Here is a 26,497-nt window from a genome sequence, read left to right as displayed (position 1 = left end):
TACAAAAGTGAGCTTTTGGTTCGCAGGGGACATCTGTATTTCACATGACGGAAGTCTTTAGGTGGGAGATACCCCAGGTGCAGGATGTTAGGGCTCCTGCTCTGCTTCTCTGTGGCTCTCTTGGTGCTCTGCCTTCCTCAGTGTGTTGACACCATCCTCTAATTGGGTCTTAGATGGCTATAGGACACCCCAGTCATCATGTCCTGATGCTTCAGTCCAGCAAGAAAAGGGGCCATCCCTTCTCTATGCCTTTCTCTTAAGGAATAAACTTCCTAGAAGCTCATTACTAGGCTTGCTTTCCCTGGAAACCTACCTCGGCCAGCCCACTGGTGATTTTTTTACAGCCATCTTTTCTTGGAAGTGGTGGTAAGAACACACCCATCCTCTTAGTGCTCTCTGTGATGTGACTAAGACATAGCTACCCATGACATCACCAAATTCATGTGGTGCAGCAGAAGGAACATGGGCTGTGTGGAGTCCGAACTACATTTGAATCCCATTTTCACCCCTAAATAGATGTGTGACCTTGGTGAATGACTTACCTTCAGTGAGCATCACTGCCCCTTGGGTAAAATATGAGGATGACCCACCGAGAACTTGGGAGAATTCAGGCATGGCACACAGTTCTGGGTAGACATAGCTCAGTCATTATTCCCTTTCCTTGCGTGCCTTTTTATCGAGTGGTTCTTGGTGCTAACTTGCTAGCTAGTTTGCACCATTCCTCCTAGGTATAGGTGTCCGTTTTGCAACCCTATCTTCTAATTACATGTATGGTATAAAACATAATTTAATTGAATGTATGCGCCTACAGCTATGTTTGATGTGAATGCATCATATATAGACATAATGTGTGTGTGTGTGTGTGTGTGTGTGTGTGTGTGTGTATATATATATATATATATATATATATATATATATATATTATATGTACAGCACATATATCTTCAATCAACAGGTACATATTGAGGAGATATCTTAGGTTCCACGTTGTTCCAGGCACCCCAGTGTTTTGCCATGGTGCTACTCAAAGTGTAGCATGCAGATTGGTGCCGGTTGACGAACTGTATGTTACTGGTCTGGGACAGAGAAGGAAATTGAGAGTAAACATTTAGACACACATCATACTTTGACACTGCTAAGACATCCGTACCCGTGTTCGTCCTTGTGATCCTTCATTTTGATCGTATTCTCCAAAAGTACTGGTGCATGCCAGATTGAAAACTAAAACAAAAAGAAAACCAGCCAGCCCTTCGTGGAGTCACCAGAGGAGTTTGCTAGAACAGACACGTGCTCAAGCTGCTCCCCGCCTGCCAGGTGCTGCAGTTTATTTGTGGAGTGAGAAGAGACCATTACACAAAGTCCTCAAACAACAATACAAAGACAACAGTGAAAAATAATGTCATGAGGCAGTCATAAATGATCCAGTGCCACACCAGTGGTCGGGATGACACTTGCCACAGATGTCCGTAGGGGGACGAGGTGTCGAAAAAGTCTTCCCTGAGCAGGTGGATTTGTTTTGATTTCCCCTGCATTGCGGGCCTCCTGTCAGGGTCTGCTCCGTCCCTTCTCACTCGACAGCCTGACGGGTTAATCTCCTGGTGAGCGAGGGCCTGTGAATGAAGCTGGATGGAGTTATATGTCAGCCTACAACGGGCACACTCTAAGTATCCTGCTTCATTTTCCTTGACGGCGCTTTGATGTTAGCCTAAGACACGTCAGATTACAAGGGACGTCATGTCATGTGTCAAATCAGTGTTGGGGCTCCATCCTGACACTTTAATTAGTACGGGTGGAAGGAAAGGATGTATTGTTTTTCTGTTCCAAGGCAAAGACCCTAACACCCACTGAGAACTGTTAGGTTCTGCCCAAGCCCCTTTTAAAAACACAGCCTGTACCCCCTAGGATAATGGCCACAGTGTCAAGCTAATGAAAAGAGCCCCCAGCCAGGAGATATAAACCTCCCTTGACTCCAGTCCACCAGCAACGCCTTGTGTGAGCTATGTCCCCCAAGTGTCCTGTTCAGTAACACAAATGCTTGTTAATTATTGACCTTGCAGGCTTCCCAGCCTTAAAAAGTAGCTACTAACGCTTTCATATACCTCACAGGAGTATTAGCTGTTGAAATCATGCCTCTGACAGTGTCAGATGCCACAAATGATGCCAAATGGGGGGAGGGTAGGCTATTGTGTGTGTGTGGGGGGGACGCCATTGGAGACCTTTGCTTTTAAGAACCATTGTCAATTACCAGCAGTTTACTCCACAGCTGGAAACACCTGCAAACACCTTGCTTTGCTTGTGCCACTGCAAGCAAGTGGGGGTGTCAGAGTTCAGGGACGTATTCTATCCAGAAAAGTGCCCAGGCATGAACGTAGCCCTTTGCCATTTGCGAACGTGGCCCTGAGTAATGAGAAACCTGTGCTTTGCTTTCTGCTCCCGGAAGAAGGTCGTCCAACTTAATACTGAGTGAAATCTCTGAACGTCAATAAGCTGCATTCACTCTGACATCTAGACTCCTGTGTAATTAAGACCTCAGGTCTGGCGCTTGGTTTATCAGTGTGTCACTTCTCATTTACATAAGACTTTGGTTTTTCCCACATCTCTGCACAGACGCCGCCAAAAAAAATACTATTAACAATGAAAGGGCTGAGGATAGAGTTACACAGCCCATCGTGTCTTTAATCCCTGCTTAACATTTCCCTTAAAAAGAACATTGCCCTATTCGGAAATTAAACGCAATGTGTTAGATGTTCTTTATGGAGGGAGAAGGGAGGTGGATTTTCCACTGCTTTATTTTGAGCTTGAAAACATCCGATTTCATGCCCTTTATTCAACTGTGAGGCAGAATCTCCTGCATAATTGGAGGGTGGTTTCTTCATCTCTCTTTTAGAAAACAACAGACTCTTCTCACCTCCCTGTAGCTGGATGCTAAAAACTCAGACTGGACTCAAAGATCCCCTAGGTGTGTTAATCTAGTTTTGTTTATTCAGACTGAAGTCTGTTGGGGGAAACTGGATCCTACAAAGGAGAAAAGTGACTTCTGGGCTGCTGGAAACCATCCTTCCCTCCCCATGCAGCTTTCTCCAGGGCAAGGAGCAGTGGGGACCCAACACTTTGGATGCCTCCTCTTCCAACGTTAATGGCTGTGAGGCAGAGTTCATTGTTGCAACTCAAATGAGAAAAAGCGCATCCAAGAGAAGTTAGGGGACTCTCCCAAGACCACACGTGGAGTTGGTTATAGGACCTGGGAAATACTGCAGCTTCTACAGGCCTTTATTTGCATGCCAATATAATGTACTCATCTGCCAAATTAGGGATAGGGAAAGGAGTCTAATAAAAAGGTACAGAGGGGCACCTGGGTGGCTCAGTCAGTTAAGCGTTGGACTTCAGCTCAGGTCATGATCACACGGTTCATGAGTTGGAGCCCCACATCAGGCTCTCTGCTGTCAGCACAGAGTCTGCTTCAGGTCCTCTGTCCCCCTCTCCCTGTGCCTTTCTCCCGCTTGCATTCTCTTTCTGTCTCTCTCAAAATAAACAAACAAGTAACTTTTTAAAGAAGGCACAGAGATAGGAGATTCTGGTTCATAGAACAGGATTCCAGGCCCTAAGATGTCTGTTTTAAGTAGCAGGCCATGAATAAAGGATGGAGACTTGGGCTTGCTTTCAAGGGTCCTCCATTCCAGCTCTGTCACTTCTACTGTGTGACCTTGGCCAAGTCCCTACACCACTCTGGGCTTCAGATGCCTCATCTCAGAAGCAGATTATTATGGTGCCCCCTTTGCAGCATTCCTATGAATACTAATGAAGTAATTCTCATAAACTACTTGGAGGAGTAACTGATGTAAACTTAGCTTTCAGTGAATATTGCCTATTAGTAGTAGCACTGCTACTGTTTTTATCCAGATGGTTAGTCCCTTCTGAATGAGACAAAAACAGTGATTGACTCCACTGCTGCCAGATTTTCCCCATGTCTGTCCTCAATATCTGGACAGTCCTAGGAGGCCCAGGCAGCCCTGGAAGGCACCCAAGAATCTAGGTCACTTCTCAACCTGGGCCCTAATGGGAATCATCCCAGGGAACTTGGTAGTATACTGAGGGTCCCATGCCTGAAGATTTTTGTTTACTTGATCTGGGGTCCAGCTGGGCATCAAGAGTTTTAAAAACTCTCCAGGTGATTCTAACGTTAAGAACCCCTAGGCTAGCAAAAGGCCCTATTAATTTTGATACTGAAAAAAAGTCCCTGAAATATGAATGGTACAAGCCATTATTTCCCAAGTATAGTGTTTACTGCTGATGTTATGTGAGATCCTGATAATTCAGATTATTTGTATGTTGATAGCCTTCCAACTATTTTAATGTGAATTAGGAATCAGTATTTCACAAGTGATATTTTTGAGATTTAAATTCATTAAAGTTAAAAGTGGAAGGGAATATATATAAATTCAATTTAAATAAAATACCAAGTATCTTTATGCATTTATGGTTTAAAAGTATGACTTTAAAACATAAATGACTAAGGTTTGGGAGATATAGTATGACGCAAGTATGGCTATAGTCATAATTTTGAGAAAATATGATAATTCTAAAGAATAAAATTGAGTAATTGTACAACTTTATCATTTGAAAAATTAAAGGTAGATTTATGGTGGAATATAATGAAACTCTGAACCCATCTAAGAACACAAATTCCTTGGTGGCTAGTAACTTACTTTGGGGATGCAATTGGAGATAAAAATGTTATTCCATATTTACTCAGAACTATAATTATAATTACTGTGTATATACTGACATGGTTAATGATAATGGCATCCTGTATTTTAAGAATGCCTTACCATTTACAAAGTACTTGCACTTACATTATGTAATCGGATTGCCTGATAACTTGCTGTGGTTGGGCTATTGGACCCTCAACACAGCTGGGGAAAATGAGGCCTAAGGGCTTGGTTAAATGGCCTGTCTCACATTACAAATAAGATGTAACAGTGCAGGGCTGGGACCTTGTCATCCAAATCTAAGGTAGAACTTCTCATTTTTACCACTCTTGTTCTTCTAAAGTCTTGTCCATGTTGCCTGCTCTCTCCCTTCCATGTTAAATTATAAAATCTCCCAAGGGCATCTCTGTGTGACCGTGGATTTCCTTTCTGATAACTGGCTCCACTCTCAAGAGCATCCAGTGTTACTTCCAGTATTAGAAATTAATTGGGCCAGTTAAGTCACATATATACAAAACCACCCTAATGAGGCTCCTAAAAGTCTCTTCGCTTTATACCCTTGACCAACCCCATTTTTTTTTTCCAGACAGTAGCCAAAATCATCTTTGGAAACATGTCAATCCATCATAACACTCCTTACTTAAATATCTGCAATAGCTATCCATTTTGCTTTGCATAAATTCTAAGCCCTGCACCACCTGACCCGTCTCCCATCTCCTGGCACTCTGGGCCAGCTTATGTCCTTGATATCCCTCAAACAGGCCACACTCTTGTTGCTTCATATCTAGACAATATTTTGTTTTGTGCAGCAGAAATGGTCTCCCTCTCCCTCTCTACCCTGCCGAGAAAGCCTCGCTTCAGTATTGTCTCCACAAAGTGGAATTCTCTGACCTCCTAAGTGGATGAGACCCCCTCCCCCACCCTTACTCTTTCGTACAGCAGGCAGATCTTTCCTTCCTATTCCTTATTATGATTTGGAATTATTTATTGGTGTGAAGCTGCATGAGGGCAGGGCATCAGTCATCTTCATACTGGTTTTCTATTATTCTAGTTCCAAACTCTAGCACGGAACTTAGTACATGGTAGTTGCCTAACAAATTTTGTTGAATTGATGAACAGAATATGAAAAAGGCTGTGGGGTAGCTTACTCCCTCTGAGGACAGGGCACAGTTTTCACCTCCCACACTGACAGCAAGCTGGGAGGTCAGAAGTGTTTATAAGATCCTCAGGGCTGATCAGGGCCGCCTGCAACTGTACTATCCTGAAGCCACTGTCTATACCTGACAAGTACTACTAGCTGGGTACTCCATATAGGAAATGACAACTTGCCAGCAGCTTCCAAGCTGCTTTTTAAGGGAGAGAACATTCTAGTTAAACCCAGGGTAGGAGACCCAGAGCGCTGCCAGCCCCACCCTTCCATGGCTCCCCTAGGAGTTCCCAAGGTGGCATATAAGAACCCTGCAGTTTTCAGAACACAATTTTAAAACCATGCATCTAGTAGATAAATACAGCACCAGATGTTAAAAGTCTGTATTTTGTTCCCAATGATACCACTTTCTATTGCTGAGCCAGGAAGTTGTTTTTATTGGCCAACTTTTAGTTTCCTTACCATTATAATAGATATAATACTGCTTATCCTACTTGTTGGATTGTTTTGTAGACAAAATAAGAGAAAATGAAAATATTTTGAATAGGTAGAAGCACTTTATATTATTATTTGAGCCTGAGTTACACAGATATGATGTCTTCTCTATAAAGGCTTTTAAATGAAGACACACTTATTTTCACAGATACAAAGGCGTCCCAAAGACATAAACACAGTGAAAGCACAAATGCATTATTCATTAGTGTTATGGATTTAGGTGGGTAGTCAGAAAGAAACAGTGTTCTATAGCAGGAAGGTCTTCGCCTGCGAATCAGGAGACCTGAGTTTGAACCTACCTTGTCATCCAGTTGCTATCTGTGGGAATTTGATAGGTTATGTAACCCCTGGAAGCTTCTATGACCCCCATCTGTAAATTGCAGGGGGCCAAAGTGGGTGGGAAAGCGGAGAGGGGTAATGATATTACAGTAGTTTGGAGGATCCCGTGAAGCAAATAAGAAAGGCCGCTGGAAACAGCAGAGCGTCTTAGCAATGCAAGGCATTAGTATTATCCAAGCTCTTGCATTGCTTAGGCAAGGAGAAGTCAAGAAGTTGTCAGGGAAGGCTGCCCAGAATAGCAAGGGAGTACCAAGATCGACTTGCGTAATGACAGGGAGAGGCCAGGTCTAGCCAGAGAACGTGTGCTTCGGGCGAAGGAGCAGCCTGGGAGAGGGCTTATTTCCAAGGAGCTGGCAGGACCCAGCCAAGACGGTGAGTCGTCCCCCCTTCCCAGAAGCTGAAGTGGCTCCTAAAAGCTCTGGATTACAAGGCAGAGGACAGCATCCAGGTGGGCAGAATGTGTTAAAAGGATCCCAAGCACACTCAAGGATGTTTGTTTTTGATTGGAAGATAAGGATTAACTGGATTAATGGAGCCTCATGGATAGAGAATGTGCAGACGCTAATTGCCCCTAAATTACAGTGGATTCCATTGGAATTGTGTATTCTCCTCTACAAGCCTAACCGCTGCCCCTCCTTCCCTCTCTCCCTTCCTCCCCACACAATGCTAAATGAACATGTCATGGTAACTGAGATGAAAGGCCTTGAAATTTATTTTCCACTTCCCTCCAAGATCTCTTGTTGGCAAAATACAAGAGGAACTAGGTTACTAATCTAGTTTCAGTTTATTCCATACCAAAAAAAAAAAAAAAAAAAAAAAAAAGTGTATTCCAGGGTCTCAAATTTCTGGAAGATTTTTTAAAGCCCTCTTTCCTTGTTATGTTTCTCTGCCACACCGATGGCCTAAATAAGTGGTTCTCAGAGTTGAGTGTGCTTCAGAGCCACCTGGAGACCCTTTTGAAGCACATTCCTGGGACCTACCCCCAGACTTTCTGCTTCAGTTGTTCTAAGGAGGTCCCCCAAACTTGCATTTCCCACAAGTTTCCTGGGAATACTGATGGTGGTGGTCTAAAGACACACTTAAGAACCACTGAACTAGGGAAAACGAAAGCATTTTGAAGAACCTGGTCAAAGGAAGAACAATGCAAACCTCAAAATCCTGGGGCTGCATTTCCTGGGAAATGGAGGTACAATCATTCAGAACTCAAAAACTATTTATTTCCTAAGTCAAATATGCATATTATCTTGGATGTTGTAAAGCCTGTAGGATAAATGTGCTTTTTTATGCATGGGAAATGCATAAAAGTCTGTAACTGGAGAAAGTTCTGGCTGGTGGCCTCCACCTGCTCCCCCCTTCACTCTGGTTTGCCCACTGCCTCTCCTGTGGATTACTGTTGTCAAGAGTTTTTTGGCATCTCCGCAGCCATCACACCTCCAGACCCCTGAACATCCCCTCTGCCTTAACCTTGCCAATATGTGTTCAGTCCTATTCCACATTTATTCATAGATCACTTCTTCTGTGCACCACTGGGTAAGGTTTGGGCTCCCTTCGCTAATGCCTTCAGAACTTTGCAAAGCACTGGACAGTGAATCAACAGATTTGGGGGTTCTGGTTCTGGCTTTGCATCTGTCTGGAAAGAACACTCTAAACCTCTGGGCATGATTTTACTCATCAATTAAAGGAGAAAGTCTAGCTAGATTAGTTGTCCTTCCCCTTTAGGAGAAAATGAAAATTAAGTGTATAGACCTATTCCGGGAAAATGCACATATGCATGACATGCAAAGTGTTGCTTACAATTTTTAAGCTGCATAAATAATAGTATAGTAATAGCAAGCAATAATAATAGCTGGCATTTATCAAGTGTCAACTTTATGCCAGACACTGTGCAAAGCACTTTACATGTATTACCATATTTAATCCTCGCAACAACCCTGTGAGGGCATCAGGCCCAGTTTCTAGATGAGAAAATCATGGCAGCAACAGGAAGGAATGCATCTCAGGTCACCTAGTAGTACGCAGCAGAAGGGAGATTTAAGGCAATTTACATTGTCCTGAAACTGATAAATGGTCCTCCGGGTTAAGAAGGGACCCTGTACTAGGTGGTATTTCAAGTTCCTGAAGCTCTGAAGTCCAAGGATTTGCATCTTTCCCCCAATTTTCCTAGTCCTGAGAACCAAACATCGGGGAATGACCCATGGTGTTCTCAAGGCTTTTATGCATCAGAAGTGATCACGAAAGTTAGAATATAAAGGAGATTTGGGGTTCACACTCGCAAAGCAAGTCACTTCTGTCCTTTGTGTCTGTCTTAAAAATGAATGCTTTCTTATCACGACTTCTAACCAGAGGCAGCCTCCTCTCAAGGCAAGGGGAAATACCCATCTCGGCTTGGGCAGGTCAGTGATGTGACAAGATAAAGGGCAGATCCTTAATGAAAACCACTCTGCCTCCTGCCAGCAAAGGAGTTTTCTTAGTGCATTTCAAGTCCACTAACACCTCTTCCCAGATCAATGGCTTTTCATAAATGCACCAGGAGATCTTTGAACCACTAATGCTTCAGGGGCTGTTTAGGTTTGGAGTCAAACTGTTTAATATAACTCTCCTCCAAGTCTGGCTCTATTGAAAGGTCTCAGGAAACAAGGCAGGGGGATGTATAAAAAGCAGAACTGCCATAGCCAAGTGACATCCCCCCACCTAGGCCTCCTGTTTATACAAGCAAATTGGACCAGGCTGATTACTTGCAGGAGGGGAAAGAAGGAATGAAATGACACGTGGGTCATGGTAGAGAGTTGAGTGAAAAGGAATCAGATTAAAGGTGCGTTTCGATTGGAGGGGAGCAATTCATTTGCTTGGGGATGGAGGGAGCCATTGATTGGCTTCATCAACAGATTAAGTCACCAACAGATTAAGCACTACAATGAATACTGCGCTGTGCCAGGGAGGCGTGGGCCAGGCTTCCCTGTTCCTGGGAAAATGAGTGCCATTTTGTTTAAAACTTCTTCAAGCACTTAAGCTAAAGGAAGGATCTTTCCCAGAAGGTAGAGGACTGTCAGCATCAGGTGCTATTATGCCAAAGGGCTGTCTTCCTTGTGTCTGTGCTGTGCCCATACCTGCTTTCACAGAGCCCTTGGTGAGAATGGTAATGAATAGTAATGGTAATAGTTGGTATTTCCTGAATGTCCCTGTCGGCACTGTGTTCTGTCTTTACCTCATCTAAACAGCACAGCAGTCTTCTGAGGTGGATCTTCTGCTGTTACCCCACTTTTAGATGGGAAAACTAGGTCTCCATGCAGATAAACGACTTGATCAATGTCACATCCATCTGGGATGGGAATCTAGATAATCTTGTCCACTTAACCACCTGTGTCTATCTACATGTGAGAACATGATCCACCATCATTGAATGTTTTGCTCATTTACTCCTGAAGATCTGGGACCTAGTGATTATTTCATGTATCACCTTGTTTAGACTTCAAGCCCTGTGAGGACAGCGACCATGTGGTTCCTTTAATTTACTTCCCACCAGAGTTCCTGGTAGAGTAGAGACCTGATCCCTATCTTTTATCCTTGAAAAGTCACTTTTTTTAATGTTTATTTATTTTTGAGACAGACAGAGATAGAGTGTGAGCTGGGGAGGGGCAGAGAGAGGAGACACCGAATCTGAAGCAGGCTTCAGGATCTGAGCTGTCAGCACAGAGCCTGATGCAGGGCTTAAACTCACGAACTGCGAGATCATGACCTGAGCCAAAGTTGGGTGTTTAACCGACTGACCCACCCAGGCACCCCGAAAAGTCACTCTTAACGCTACTTTAGAGTTTTATGGGTTTTTTGATATAATATTAATATAAAATCACCACATAAAATATTGCTTTAGGCACCAAAATTTTAGAAAGATAAAAAGGAGAAACCACAAGAGGTAACAGTGATTAACATTTTGCTATACAGCCTTCTACTCTTTTATGTGTATAGGCACATAAAAACATACCTTAAATAGGATTACACTAGGGGTGCCTGGGTGGCTCAGTTGGTTAGGCGACCGACTTCGGCTCAGGTCATGATCTCACAGTTTGTGAGTTCGAGCCCCACGTCGGGCTCTGTGCTGACAGCTCAGAGCCTGGAGCCTGCTTCAGATTCTGTGTCTCCCCCTCTCTGTACCCCTCCCCTGCTCACACTCTGTGTCCCTCTGTCTCTCAATAATAAATAAACTTTTAAAAAATTTTTAAAATAGGATTACACTATATACGTTGTTTTGTAGCATGATTTTTTGCTAACAACATATTGTGGACATCTCTCCACATCAATAAGCCTAGATCTTCAGTTGTTTGTATGTCATAATCTTGCAGTGTTCCAATGTGTGGCCAGGTCAGAATACAGTAATCTGCAGTCAATCGACTGGGTGCTTCCTAGTATTTGCTTGTCCCTACAAGATGCAGCAAGCCTCCCTACACCTACAGCTTGCTGCTTCTGTATTTCCATCACTGCTCTTGGCCCCGCTTCTTGAAAACGTCACTCCCTCAGCAGTTGCTTGGATCACAGTTCTCGAAATGGCAAAATATATATGCTGTCTGTTTCAGGATGCCTTGGAGACTTATACGATCCAGTTTTTAATATAAAAATTTGGCTATGGCATAGCCCTTAGAACAGAAGGAAGTCACAAGTGCCATTTCTGACTCAGTCCCTCCGGACATACTAGCCTTCTCTCCTGTGAATGTTCCATCCCTGGAGTAGACGCAACCTGGGGCTTGTAGCCACTTCCAGAAATACCCTGTCTGTGAAATTGCAATGGACAGCCAATAAACCCGGGGTCAGGGGTTAATAAATGCCAGGAAGAGCATGGGAAGAGGAGGCAGGCTGGAGGTTTGGGAGTTTGGGGAATGAATCACTCGTCTTTTAAGTTCCTGGGCTCAAGAGCATCATGGGGAATCAGGTGGCTGTAACTGTATGAAGACCTGGCCAGGTATGAGGGTGGAGCTGGGGGAGAATTCAGGGTGGCAATGAGAGTTAATATAAGGTACAAGCCTGGAAGCCCTATTTATTATTTTTCATCAGCCAAAGAAGGCAGTTTTTAGATTTAGGTTTTTTTTCTTTGATGAGCTGTCACCATGGTGATAGAATTGGAAATTCTTTTTCTGACAGCATTGCTGTTAAGCCATTTGTTGAATTATTTGCATACCGTGACTCTAGAAGGCCCCCAGAGCTGTGTGCTTCCCTCTCTGTCAAGAAGAAAGTTGGTGTCAGCATCTCTTGGGTTCTTTGCCACAGAAATGTCCAGATTTCCTGCATGCCTGGTCTCTAGCAGGTATTCCTGGATTCCCCATAGTGCATCCTGCAGAAGGAACTCACGAGAAAACAAAATCAAAGAGAAGAAAAAAGTGAAGAATTTACCATCTGTTCCAGGGAAATTTGAGTCTGTCTACTTTTCTCTGGACCCATGTGGTTTGGTCTCTGGTACATCACGTCTACAGAATCCACCACAGGGCAGAAGTGCTTGGAGGAGACATGCAGTAAGTATGACCTTCCAGAATGATCCAGGCACTTAGGAGCCCAAGTTGCTGCTTCCATTACGGGGCTGGAACTATCTGAATTCACTCCTGTTCTTCTGTGAGTGATAGTTTCTTTAAGATTCCAGATGGATCCAAGATAATTTTTGAAATTCTCTTAACTTTCTGACTGATTTCAAAACTGTGTCTGGAAAAGTGCCTTCCTCACATCCTTCTCTGACTTGGGCCCAGTAAAAGGATGGATTGCATTCTGAAACTTGCAGCACTTTTTGCCCTGACTCACACTTCCATTCAGACCTCTTCTCTGCAAAAGCACCAGCCACAGTAATGAAGAGCCATATCCTAATGAGAAGAATTGAGTTTACTGATTATCTTCTAATTCAGTGAGACTTGGATGTGTCTGGAGACTTCAGGAGTCGCAGTTGGCCTCTGATCCCATGGCCCTGTGAGAACTCTATATGCCTAGGTAGGAATTTTTTGAAGCTGCCCCTATGTCTTGGGTTTGTGTGTTCTCATTTTGTCTCTTCTCTGCCCCCATTCCTCTGCTACTCTTCTTTAAAGACAAGTAGGGGGTGGTGTATTCTGGGTTGCTATCAGTTTGCTTCTGGAGGATGGGGTGCGTGTGACAGCTTGGGCAAGGCACGGAGCCCAGGCTGTTTGTGTCACACTCCGTTCCCAGTGACAAACACTGCTGCTCGCCTCCCTGTCCAAATCTAATAGCACGTATGTTCTCCCAGTTCCGTGCTGTTGCTCAGGAAACGGAAGCAGCAGCATGATCTAGAGTAGGATTATGGCTTAGTCAACCTTAAAGCCTCGCAGCCCTTCTGGCAACTTCTGGCAGGAAAAGCCTATCTGCTCCCACTGCCCAGGGAGAGGTTTGTGATAGACAGGTTCCTCTCCGTACTGGGTAGGTTTGCCTCCTGAAGTTAGAGAATATGTGTCTGCCCACAGCTCACACTGGGGCAATGTAGTTCTCAAACTCTAGGATCTCAGCCAAATCCGATCCTTGCTGCTCACGAGATAAGGTACATGAGATAAGTGCTTATTAAGCACAAGCTGTTATCATAGCCCCTTCAATGGCTCTCCTCTTCCTCCCTGGGTGGACTGGCCGTCCTGGAGTTTCCCAGTTGCTAGACCTTAGTGTTGCTTTCCGGATTAAGTTCCTGGCTCAGAGGCTTACCAGCTGGATGATTGGTCATGTTCTTCACCTTTCTGATCCTCCCGTTGGTTATTCATAAAAGAAGAATAATTATGCCTATGTCCCAGCTGGTTTTGAGGATAAATAAAATAGCACTCATGAGGCCCATAGCTCAGGACGCACCCAATGTGACCTTCTGGCAGAATCTAATTCTCCAAATTCAGGATATAAATGTTTCCACTGGGGAGAAAAAACAGTTCTTTCCCTTTCCCTGTATTCAGTCCTTGGTCCCTTTCAGAAAATGCACCTGCCCCTTGTATATCTGCTCCCCTCTGTCTGAGGAGATGGGTGAAGCACAGGTGAAAACACAACCTCTGGCTCCCTTACACACACACTGACACACTCACCCAACTTTTCTATCTCTGCTAGCACCTTGCAGAGAAGGCCTTTAATATGGTGGGGGAGCCCAAGAGTTTGGGGCACAGGAGGCAGGGTGAAGATTCTAGGAGATCCGTGGGAGAAGGTAGCTAGGAGTAGGATGGAAAGAGAACAGAAGGTAGGAATGAGGAGGAGGAGACAGAGAGAGAGAGGAGATTTCCCAGTGAGCTTAGAAGCCCCCTAGTTTCCTAGAAGGCTTTGGAGAATTTACCATAGCTTCTTGTCACTGCCAACGGCCTCCAACCCAGAGGTCTAGAGCTGTCCCTAAAGAATACTAAGGACCTGTGAAAACCTTTAGTCTTATAGTCATTCTTCTTTTAAAAAAGTGTTTTTAATGTTTTATTTTTGAGAGAGAGAGAGACAGAGCATGAATGTGGGAGGGGTAAAGAGAGAGGGAAACACAGAATCCAAAGTAGGCTCCAGGTACTGAGCTGTCAGAGCCTGACACAGGGCTCAAACTCACAGACTGCAAGATCATGACCTGAGCTGAAGTGGGACACTTAACCGACTGAGCCACCCAGGTGCCCCATAATCATTCTTCTTTAAATGAAAATTCCACTGCCTCCAGTTTTTAATAGAACCCTAATATAACACTTTTTTTTTTTTTACAAAGAACAAACCATTTTCTTATAATAATGGAGGAAATGAAACCCCAAGTCCATCTCTGCCAAGAGACTCACTGCTGTAGATGCCAACATGTGGACCTCATGGAAGAACTCACACTAAAGCCTTCTTTGGTTCTCAGGACCTTCTTTGGTGTGCTTGCATTATATGCCTGTGTGTATCTGGACACTCATGCAACTCCTCACCATAAGATGGCCATCCAGAGTGATAAAAATGTGGCTGGTGTGACAATAAATAAATTGATTAGGAAGTTTTCAGGAACTCACAGAGAGTATGCTCAGATAATGGAAGTCAGAGCTTTCATTTTCGTAGGCCCCTTCATATAGCCAGAGAATATCATTTAAAAAATGTTTTTAAATTTTTTTTATTACTGAGACACACACACACACACACACACACACACACACAGAGTGTGAGTTGGGGAGGGGCACAGAGAGCGAGAGGGAGACACAGAATCTGAAGCAGGCTCCAGGCTCCAAGCTGTCAGCACAGAGCCCGACACAGGGCTCAAACTCAAGAACCGTGAGATCATGACCTGAGCCAAAGTCGGACACCAACTGACTGAGCCACTCAGGCACCCAGGGAACATCATTTTAGACTGGGCATCTCTAGAAGTACAAACGCTACAGTGCTTTCACTAAGAAGCACATTTTTGCTTACTACCTGTTCATCGTTTGCTCATTTTCTTGTGGAGCAAGGCAGAGCTTTAAGCTTGGATGGGGTGTGTTTCCTCTTGGTGAGTTTTTGTGTTTAAGCACAGAGCACATACTCTATTGTTTACTTGTCATGGCTCTTGTTCCCTTCGGGAGGGGAGTTAGGGCATGTGCCAGAGAATTTTGTCTCCTTTACACACCCTATGTTTCATCTAAAACAGTGACAGGTCTGAAACCACTTCCTGCATCTTCCTGTTACCCCAGACACATTTTGTCCAATAGGATACCCTTAGCTGCAAGAAACATTAATCTCTGACTCGTAGAACTGATCAACCTTTCATTATTTTCAGTGGCAGGATTGTGTTTGTACAAGGAAAATATAAGAAATACATAGTGTATATAAACGCAGTCTGCAAACATCAGTTTATATAACAATTTCTCACTCATTCCCACTTTCCACAAAAGCTAAACCTCACACACTGCTGGGGCTGTGTCCATGCTCCTGGGTGTTTAAATGGTGCCCACATAAAGAAGGAGGTGATGGGCATCTAGTTCAGAGCATTTAAGTCTGTCTACCTGGGCACCCAATAAGACAACCCCCCCTTTACATCCACCTTCCTTCTTCCCTGCAATTCTGCCCAGCACAGGAAATTATTCTTCTACTTCCTTGCCCCTCAGAAGCTCTGGGAAACTCTCAAAGACTGTCTCCCCTTCAAGACTGCTAATTGCCACCATGAATCCATTCTTCTCTAATGCCCCCACACCAAGACAGAGCAAAGGTAATTCTGAGAGGCTTTGTCCCCTCACTTGGCTCCACCTGGCACAGTTGGTCTCCTCAGACCTCAGCTTCTATCATTCTTCATCCCATCCACGTCTAGTCCTGCTGCTTGGCAGAGAAAGTTTAAGAAAGGGGTCTCTACTATGTGCCCATCTGTGTCTCAACTCCCTTCACAATCCTTTCCAATATTTTTCCCAACTGGAGAAATCTTTGGATCAGAGAATTTACTAATTCTGACTAATCCAGTATACCCCAAGTACTTAGTGCTTAGATCAGCACTGTCCAACCGAATTCTCTATTATGATGGAAATGTTCATTATGGTAGCCACAGCTACATGTGACTGGTATGACCAGTGAACTGAACATTTAATTTTAATTGACGTAAATTCACATAACCACATGTGGCTAGTGGCTGTCCTGTTGCACAGCACAGGTCTAGATTTTTCAAACTTAAAAGCCACGAGTTAATTTCTTTGTTCTCTATGTTGTATAGGACAATCCATCCCTAAGGCAAAGGTAGAATATATCCTGTGTGCTTGGGTACAAGAAAGTGTATGGGTATTGGTGGGTGTGGTGTGGAACATATCAGTTATCGCTTCAAAATACTATCCCCCCATAAATAAATAAAAAGCCATGCCATACTGGTTCAGTCAGTGGGAAGCCCAGAATCTACCCATTGCCTATCCCTTAAACCTTATAGAAGATACTGAGAGACCTCTGAAGGATCACAGGGATTCTTGGAACTTGCTTTGGAAACCACTGAGCTAGCTTATATTTGAAATCCAGTATGGTTCTGACATTTTAAAGGTGTAGACTTGTTTTGATGAGGAAGTCATGCCTTCAAAGGGGTGGTGACTTACCTTAAGGTACACAGCTAATTCTTTCAGGAAAGATCTGAAAGCCAAGTCTGCCACACCTTATCAGAACTCTTTCCCCTGCACTTTGTGGCTTTCTACAAGATATTAACCTGGATGCTAGACTTTTCCATCTCCCCTGAAGGTACTTATTTCTTGGAGAAAGGGACCAGTCTCTTCCTCTAGCACTGTGAATGACAGGGCTTCTACCTGTCATCAATGGGGAGAACAAACTCATTATGCTGGCATTACAGGATGTGAGGCTAGCCCTCAGGCCAAACAGTTCCCACAACCACTGCCCTGTCTTCTCTAACCTTCTCTTTCCCTGTAAACAGGTAGCAACCCATTATTTCCCATCCTGCATTTGAAAATGCAAAGGACCTCCCTCCTTAATTCTTTTACCTATGGAGAGAACTGTGTTTAAATTGAATTAATTGGGCTGCTCTAGCAAGTGAATTCAATATAATGTATAATGACCCAAATTGATTGAGATTTATTTCTCTTACATAAAGCCCAAAATGCGTTTTCCATGCATGAGTGGCTTGGTCCCAAGTAATGACTAAGAGAGACCCAAACTCCTTCATGAATCTCTGGAACCTCCAATAGGATGACACCTAGGTTCAAGCCTAGGCTTGTCTGCAGCTAGGAGGATCAAGTCAGGGAGATTTAACAGTCCAGGCCAGTCTCAATTCCTTTCCTCATTTCCTTGGCCAGAACTCAGTTACATGATCAGGCCTAACTGCAAAGGAGGCTAGGAAATGTAGTCTAGATACGTGCCAGGAAGACAAAGAAATGAATTTGTCCAACAACTAACCATTCTCTTCCACCCTTCTAAGCCATAGAATCCTTTATATGCAAAAAGCCAAATAGGAAATATTTTCAGCTTTACAGGCCATACTGTCCACTTCTGCATTGCAGTATAAAAGTAGCCATAGACAATATGTGAACAAAATGTCATGACTGTGTTCCAATAAAACTTTATTACACAAATAGGCAGTGGGCCAGATTTGGCCTAAGGACTGTAGCCTGCCAGTCTCTTTTCTGGACCAGGGAACATGTGTATTCCTAAACAAAACACAGAACAGGAATATTTTAGACTATTTACAAAGAACTGAAAAAAAGTATGTGTATTTTCTGTGGATGCTGGAGGCAGCAAAAGCAAATGGATTATGAGGCTATAGGAGGTGTCGGGGGACTTATTTAATTAGTCCTTTATAAAAGTGGAATATTTTCAGCTATGCTTCGAAGGAAAGGCATGATAGCTATGAAAAGAACATTTATTAAAAATGTAGATTTCAGGATTCCACCCTCAGTATTTTGGGACAGGGCCCAGGAATCTGCATTTTTGGCATGCTCTCCAGCTTGTTTTAAGCAAACGGTAGAGGTGGTAGGTGATCACAATTTGCTGAAAACTGCTAAGCCATTAGTTTTTCTGATTCTCATGGATGTAACAGTTATGACATAACTATGAGCCTTCTGAGTACATAGGAAATAAGATGCAAGGCATAGACAAATTCACTAATCTAGATAAACCTAATCCCCTTTTCCTTCAAGGAAGCTATTGGAATGTATGGGAGTGGGAGTGATCCTACAGGTCTTTCTAGTTTAATTTTTTTAACTGAATTAGCTTGGGACAGTAATTAGCGACAAATTGCATATGCCACAACCCACAATTGGTTGTGAAGCAAGGAATAGAATCAAGACTTCCAATGAGACTGTGACTGGCAGGCAATGTTGTTTCATTTAGGCAGTCCACCACTTGCATCCCCTCCTCTGAAAAATGGTGGCTCCCAGATCTGAGAAGGACCAGTGTTTGCACTGGTGAGAGAGTCACAGTCGTAGGAAATGAGTTGACACAGTTGGGTGATTCTGATTCTTAACACAGTATCCCTTCCCTTTCCCTCTCCATGATGCAGCTCAAAGTTCTGTGAAACAACCCTGGCCAGCACTTCCCCTCCTATCACCCAGCAGCCCAGAGTAGGAGGAGGCAAATCGGCCTGGGAGAATCAGCAGAGGCTAGGCGTCAAGGCTGGGTGCCAGTGGACACCCAGCAGAGAGAGGCAAAAATTCGCTCTCTGCAACCTTGAGGAAGTCACCACAAGAGTGCCCAGGAAAAGGAGTCCCTTATGCCAGCCTGTGTGTTCATGTTGCAAAGATGTAGTTGCAATAGAAGGAAAAAGAAAACTGCCTTCTATAATACTGTATGTTAATTATACTTAAAAAGAAAAAAAAAAAGACAAGTTAAAAACAAAACAAAAACACTGTGTAGGCCAAAAAAACAAAACAAACAAACACATAAAAAAAAGAAACATAAGTGCCTTCGAGCCCACCCCTTTCCCCTGGATCAGCAGTCACACACCTCAGAATGGGTGGAGATGTTTTCAGTCCCTTGGCAAGAAGACTGCCCTGCGCCCAGGAGCAAAGAGCAAATCAATATGTGTGTTTGCACAGTTCAGCGCCTAACTCAGAGATAAGAAGAGGGAGAAAGATAAATCACTGTAAGGTTTCTTTCTCTAGTAGAGGATGGGAGTGCTGCACTCAGATCTGATTTCTAGGCACAGGAATTTGCCCTTAAGTGACGTTTCCCACCCCATCCCTCCAGGACAGGCCTGGCAGCCCCCTGTCAGCTGTCTGTCTGTAATCAAGGGTTACCGACTGAACCTGTATCTTCAGCTCATCAGCTTGGCTGTGCCCTGGGGTCAGGGTGGTACTCTAGCACTGAGCAACCCCATCTCCCTGGGAAAGGCAGCTTTCATTTTTATTTTAGTGCCCTTTGTAGCAGCCCTCTGATGACTTTGATAAAATGCATACACTTCTGAGTGTATACACTCAGAAAGTGCATACACTTTCTGAAATTCAAGGTGGAAGGCACCTTGCCTTGGTTCACTCCCTGATTTCCATGTAAATAGGAATCACCTTGGGAGCTTGTCAAATTGTGGTTTATGGTACACCCATCTCCCAGAGATTCTGACTCAATAGTGACTGAGGTGAGGCCTGAGAACTTGTATTTATATGTTTTCCAGGTAATTCTAATACAGATGGTATAAATGATGCTGGTAATACTGGGACAAATGGTGTAAGTGGGAGACATAAAGGACTGGGGAGGAGAGGGAGGGTTTGGGGAGTTTTGGTTTGTTTGTTTGCTTTTGAATTGCTTTTTGGAGATTTAGAACCATAACCTCACTCAACAGTGAAACCTAGCAATCTTATCAGCCTTGCATTCAAAAAGAGCTTTGTTTTGTCCGACTGGAATTTTTCTCCAGCTTAAGCCCTTTTTCCTTTCTTTGATCCTCATTGGCTCCAGATTGTTTCTCTGACTTCTCCCCATATAAGCAAATAAACGAAATAAAACTTGGGAGCTGCTTGAAGACACTAAGGCATTCCTTAGGCTTTTCTTTCTCTTACTTTATTTTCCTTATAGACAAAATTCTTCTAGGACTGCCTCCTAGGACCAATTATCTATGCCACTTCTTCCATGCTTCCTAGTTACTGCTGTAGTACATGCCTTTGAGGTCAACCAGGAAATTTGGCCCCGTTGCCATATAGAGGCTTATGGGAAGCATTCAGTGGACTCTGAGGAGCTGGCTGCAGATGATATGTAGTTTGGCCCGCCCTTTCCACCATGCTGCAAGCGAGGACTGGCATAAGTGTTATGAACGCCCCCCAAGGTAGCTGCTTTCCTTTCCTTAAAAGCTTTTTGTGAGAGCCTCCAGCATTGCTGGGTCTATGCCTTTCCAGCCCCATTTCATGCCATAGCTCTTCTTGGCTCACTCCTTGACTTTTCTGTGTTGGGGACCCCCAGTGCCTGGGGTGAGCTGGGTCATTAGGGAAGAACAAAAGGGAATGTTCCAGAAGAGTCTGGAATGGGGGGGAGGGGTGGGCAAAGAGGAATCACAGATGATCATGAAGCACCTGATCTACTGACCTCAAGGTAAAGACTACAGGCACCTCTAACTCTAATTAAGGCCCTACTGTATATGCCATATATTTGCATGACTTTTCCAAGGCAAGATTAATTGACCTGCAGATCCACAATGACTTTTAAAGGTAGATTGCAGGTCTAGTTCCAGAAGGTGCAGAGTTTACTGGAAAATTTAAAGAAGTTGCCATCAAGCAGTGATAGTTTACATCACAAGGGATGACAGAGTGTGGTGACATGCAAGCCATGTGACCTCAGAGAGCTCACTTACGCTCTCTAGACATTAGTAGGTATATATGGAAAAATGATTCCATCAACAATAAGTAATGTTTATGGAGCATTTACTACATTCTTAACATTGTATTAAGTGCTTTATATAATATTTAATTGAAAAATCATACTAACCCTATGTGGTATATACTATTCTTTGTCCCATTTCACAGATGAAAAAATGGAGGTATAGAGAAAGCCAGAATCTGTGTGACTAGCAACATGCTCTTAACACTGTGCTGACATCAATCTCCTGTTTTATTATGGACTGAATGAGGTGTGTATGAGGAGTTTAGTGCAGTTCATAGCAGATAGCACTCAACAAATGATAACTACACATACTGTGTATGTTTAATGGGTGGGTCCATCCCAAATGATGTGATTTCTCAATTTATAGGAGTAGATGCACTTAATGAAGGATAAGGATATTATGTTTTGCTAACCTTGAACATTATCATGCCCTCTCCTAGGAAGGCTTTCTGGACCCCCAAAAGTCACTTCTCCCACAGTCAGCATGATGCCTTAGTTGCTAGATTTCCCCCATGAGCCTGTCTTGATTTCTGCAGCAGAAATGTTGCCATTTGGGCGCACCTGTTTCTGTATTAGACTAAGCTTCTTGGTGCAGTGACTGTATTTATTGTTCCATACCACCAGGACTCAGTCAGGAGACTCTCTTTTGCTGACTGGCTGGTATGTCTTATTTAATGCTTAACAAGAGACTTGGGGATTTGTCTTAGAGCCTAGGGGCTGGATAGTTGAACCATAACCATGGGACATCAGCTACTCCAAACCTTGTGAAAACAGTTGCTGATTTGCTGGCTTTCCTGGTTGGCTGCTGGGGGTCACTGGCCCCTGTGAGGCAAATGAAGGGCCTTGGCCAAGAGGAAGAAAAGAAGAAAGGCAGAAGATGAAACAGAAAGAGCAGGGGAGAGAAAAACAAAAGAGCATAGAAAGTAATGTTTGCATAGAAGTCTAAAATTTTTAAACTGAAAAATCCTTAGAGGGTACCTATTCCAATTTCTTAATTTTATCAAAAAGGTTTGAAGGCTCTAGACAGGTTATTACACAAAGTTACACAGCTATGGATTATGTATCATTTTTGGACAATCCTAGCAGAAACCATTCTTGCCTCTGTGTGTGTGTGTGTGTGTGTGTGTGTGTGTGTGTGTGTGTGTGTGTGAACATGCATATTGCCAGACTCTGGCTTCTGGGACCCCATTGCTCACTGGCTCCTGAAACTCAGAATTCCAGCATTCTTTTGCAGATGTACCCACGGCCTTTAAATGCACACCTGCAGGAGTTCTCCCACTGGATTCTGGGTCACCAGGAAACATGCCCTGAACCTGCCCTTATAGCAGGAGCATTCCATCCTGCTCATAAGAACAGCTGCTAAGAAGGGGCAGGTAGTGGTAGTTGCCATGACAAGGAGGGTGGCCAGAGCTGCTCCTGTTTTATTCTTTCATAATATATAGAAAATCTGCACTGGGCCAAATCTATCTGTCAAGAGTGTTGCTTTGTTCTCATTTGGTTAGGTGGTGTGCAGTTTATTTTTGCATGGATGTGCAGCCCCCCTCAATAACTAGGTTTTACTTTTTGCCCTTTTGGCAGTTTTGTTCTGTAGCCTACAAAGTCATTGCAGCCTTGTGAGGTTGCTTCTTAATCCTCCTGTGAACAAGGCTTCCCCTTCTCTGCCCTGTTCCCCATCCTTCCCTGCAGCCCCATGTACAGAGAAAGCTGTTGCCAGCTCAGAGAAGCAAAGGGAAGCATTTGTGGCTACGTGAGGGAAGCTAGCTTGACATGAGTCTCGACCTGCCCCTTTTTGTTGACCTGTTTTAGACTTCGCAAAGCCGCGACTGTTCCTGTTCTTTCTCTTGCAGACCCCATCTCCCCAGACTCCCGCCCCCACCAATACTTCAGATTTCTTGGCTCTCACCAAATTTATACTGACTTACCACTCCATGTCCTTAGATATCCAGGCCCTCAGCAATTTGGGCTCAGCAAATTCACTAGATACAGCAAGAGAGAGTATGAGAGAGAGACCATGTGTAATATATAATGGCCAGCCATACTTCCAGAGAAAACGACCTTGAGTTTCTCAGGCCTTGTGTACAATGTCAGAGACTACAGTCAGTTCGTGTGTGTGTGGCAAATCTTTAGAACATCAAAAGTAAAAGAACATTACTGTCCTTCCTTCCTTTCTAAAAAGAACATTCTCTGTACTCTAAGCCCCAATGGCAAGCAGGAGTCTAGATTTTTGTGTGGCATCTTATAAGTCTTTTGTTCTTTTCCCTTATCTCCTCAGTGCAAAAACTAGCACATGCTGGGCCCGTAGCATGAACAAGACAGGTAGAGCTTCTCTTCCCAGGGATCTGACAGTCTAGGGGCAGCAGGCAAGCGCAAGTAAGCAAATACATACGTGAGATGCTTTGGAATAAGTGGCATGAAGTCATAGAAAAGGAAAACGTGCAGAGGAGACAGGATGCATGGGACTTTATATTTGGAGGTCTGGCGAGGACTCTCTGAGGGGTGGACACTTGGGCAGAGACCTGAATGAGTAGAAGGAGTCAGTCTTGCTCAAAAAATGTCCATCAACCCAGGAACTGGTTCAGGCCCTGACTGCCCTGAACTGCCTGTATAGCCCGGGTTCAATTCTAGGTGGGTCTTTGCCTCAGTATGGGCTTAGGGAGGGGTCAAGCAGCCTCTGAACACAGAGTAACCCAATCTTGGCGACATGTTGGCCCTTTGAAAAATGAAACCTGTGTTCAGGTCCCCCAGAGCACAGGGATTTCAGTTTTAAAGAGATGCCCCTGCCTGTATCCCATTTTGCAAAATTTCAGTTTCTCCTGGAAGAGGGCTTCCTGCCTTGGATCCTGGAGGCCCTAGTATGCTTACCTCCTGAGGATACCGGCTCTCTGAGTATCGCTGGACACGGAATCTGGGCAGTTAGCTCACAGGATAGTAGGGTGGAAATAGAGTCCCCAGATGTTGTGTGCAAGTGGGTGATGAAAAGTGTGTGGGAGGTGGGGACCAGTTACAGGGCTGGTTAGTGTTCAGATTTGTGGGCTGCTGCTCGAATTATGACATCACAGAAGGATGGGACAAGTTGTGAATCCAGCAGCATGAACATGGCTTTTCCTCTCCTTAGTTCCCCATGTAGCTGGCAAAAATTCTCTTAAACACAAGATAGAGCAATGCAGTCTTGCGGGGGGGGTGGGGGGGGTGGGGGTGGGGGGAGGACGGGACCCCTGTTGATAGCTCACATTTTTGGCATCTGCTGTGTGCTCAACACTGGGGTAGGCAGTGGACATGCATTACTTTCCTTAACCCTCTCAATATTTTACACAGTAGGTCATAGTACTCGTCTCATTTTATAGATGCAGAAAGTGAGACTCCCAGAGGTTAAGTAACTTGCCCAAAGTCATCCCAGTAGGATTCAATGGCCAGGATTTAACTCAGGCCTGATTTAAGAGTCTGTATCTCTCTATCCTTCACCATAGTGTTTCACTGCCTGTTGGCTTAGGCGCCAGACCTGCCAGAGTAAGACAAATGGAAAGAGGTGACCCTACCTTCCTAAAGGCGTTTTCTGAGGTGATTTCTAAAGCTATGTGATACGGGTAACTTTCCCGGATTCACTCAGTAGTTAGTTGCTTAATGGATGAATAAGTAGGATCAGGGGTGGGGGTGGGAAGCAGGGAGAAGGAGAGACATGGGTGGAGAATGATTTCCAAGGCTGGATCTTTTCTTTATTTGACTCTAGTAAATTTTAACAAGGCCCTTAATAAAATCCCAGTGCTTAGCAGAGCCTCCACGTTTACAAGTCACTGGCCTGGGGCGGAGGAAGGGAACTTGGAATCCTTGGAATCCTGGCGCAGAGCTTAGTCCTGCTGACCTTTCATCGGATCAGGTGAACCGGACTGGTCAGAACAGGCACCATACTCTGAGTGCATCACTCCTGCCAGATACATGGACCAGGAGTCCTGATGCTGGCACGAGAATGGCCCCAGCTCCTTGGAGCTGGCTCCTTAGAGGACTTGCTCCAAGCCAGTGGATGAGATGTTTGAAAGAAATTCTCAGATACAGTCATCACAGGTCTGCAGAGCTTCGTGTCATTGTGCTTTGGAAATGTTACAAAATAGTCGTTGGTAATGAATACTGTGGTGATCGTCAGAACCCGTGTCTCATTCCCCAATCTGTTAGATGCCCTTTCTCACACCCCAGAAGTGACTTCCACCAATAAGGAGGAGTTATCATTGTTGGTATTAACTATTTAGTGGGCAATAAATAATATGTATAACATATCAAAGTATAAAGAATAAAAAATGGCAATAAAACGGGTTCTTGTCTTCTAGCACTTAAAAAAAAAGCAAAGCAAAGAAAAACATTTTCCTGCCATTGAAATCCTCTGTATAGAGTGAAAAATGAAATTTTAATCAAAGTGGGCAGTGGTATACATGGGGCTTCCCCAGGATCATATTCTTTATTTCCTACAACATACTTAAAAAAAAAAAAAAAAAAAAAGCACCAGCTTTTGTAATGGCAAAAACAGCTGCGGCCCATTTGCCGACAGCAGAACCAGGTAACTTTTCAAGTCTGGTTGAGTTTTTTTCCCTTCCCTTTGACCTGACATCCATAAGTAAAGATTTTAGGATGTGTAAAACCCTGCGCTCTGACAGAGTGGCCCCTCCCCCCAGGCAGCAGCTGTCTTGAGCTGCTGGACAGAGCATTCCTCCCGCTGCTCTCAGGCTCTGCAGAGCATCCCGAAGTCAGGCCTCCTGCTCTGCTCAACTTTCTTCCCCAGAAATCCCCATCCACACCATCCTTGCTGAGTCCCAGGGGAATCAAGCCATCTTATTTGTAGGCAGTTGTCACCTGACCTGGAATATGATGAGCCCAAAGGATTAGTAGCTAGACCTGTTACAAGTCTTGTCATCCTGGAACCCACAGATGACAGAGACTTCACTATGGACACCTCACCAAGTAAAACCATTTTCTAGCTCTGGCCCTTCTGCAAACCAGAGAGAGATCATCTGGAATCGGACACCTCTGAAACTTCATGCTTCACAAAAGCCTGTGAGAGGCATTTTGGAACTGAATGGAGTGTTGTCATGTCTGGAATGCTGGAGCCTGGGCCAGGCTGGGACTCGGGGGCAGTGCAGGGTCCCAGAGCAGAGCATCATGGGAGCTGAAAGCCAGTTTGGGTTATAGCCTTGGCCCATGTGGACTTAGCAAGTCTTCGGCAGACTTAGCTTCCCTGATCCCTGTTATCTTTTTCTGGGAAAATCAGACCCACATTTCTCATCTCCCCAGGTTATTGGGAAGGTCAAATGATACAGTATATGTGAAGGAACCTTATAAACTATAATGTGCCCTAAAAATAAAAGGTGTTATATGTAAATGAGTATAAATCACAGTGCACCATTTCAGTTCTGCAAACTCAGATAAGAATTTTTGTCCACATCATTTTTGTCATCTTAGTTTCTACTTCAAGCCCAATGTAGGGTTGCCAGACTTAGTGAATAAAAACACAGGACACCCAGGGCAGGGCATCCTAGATTGTTTCTGGCAACTTCACCCCATCCGTCCAGGCCACCAGGAAATTGTGGTAGAATTGCTTGGGTTCCACCCTGTCTGGGCC

At 44.2% G+C, this 26,497-nt stretch overlaps 1 protein-coding gene and 2 long non-coding RNA genes across 5 annotated transcripts in view; 1 reads left to right on the top strand and 2 right to left on the bottom strand.

Moving 5' to 3' along the window:
• SLIT3 (slit guidance ligand 3) overlaps positions 1–26,497 on the top strand; it is a 599,210-nt gene that overhangs the window by 254,722 nt on the left and 317,991 nt on the right. The gene's annotated exons all lie outside the window — the stretch shown is intronic.
• Positions 1,292–24,005, bottom strand: LOC131507844 (uncharacterized). Of its 2 annotated transcripts, XR_009259746.1 has the most exons (4): positions 23,755–24,005; positions 23,279–23,408; positions 11,861–12,013; positions 1,292–1,610 (listed from the first exon to the last, which is right to left on the bottom strand). It is a non-coding gene; the product is annotated as an uncharacterized LOC131507844 (long non-coding RNA). The 2 variants fall into 2 exon arrangements; XR_009259745.1 differs by lacking the exon at positions 23,279–23,408 and having other exon boundaries at positions 23,755–23,972.
• LOC131507850 (uncharacterized) lies at positions 17,258–22,204 on the bottom strand. The gene is made up of 3 exons (XR_009259747.1): positions 21,654–22,204; positions 19,033–19,132; positions 17,258–17,738 (listed from the first exon to the last, which is right to left on the bottom strand). It is a non-coding gene; the product is annotated as an uncharacterized LOC131507850 (long non-coding RNA).

The sequence above is a fragment of the Neofelis nebulosa genome, chromosome 1 (assembly GCF_028018385.1).
Source record: "Neofelis nebulosa isolate mNeoNeb1 chromosome 1, mNeoNeb1.pri, whole genome shotgun sequence".
In the NCBI taxonomy this organism is placed as follows: domain Eukaryota; kingdom Metazoa; phylum Chordata; class Mammalia; order Carnivora; family Felidae; genus Neofelis; species Neofelis nebulosa.
This window is presented reverse-complemented; position numbering and strand designations above follow the sequence as displayed.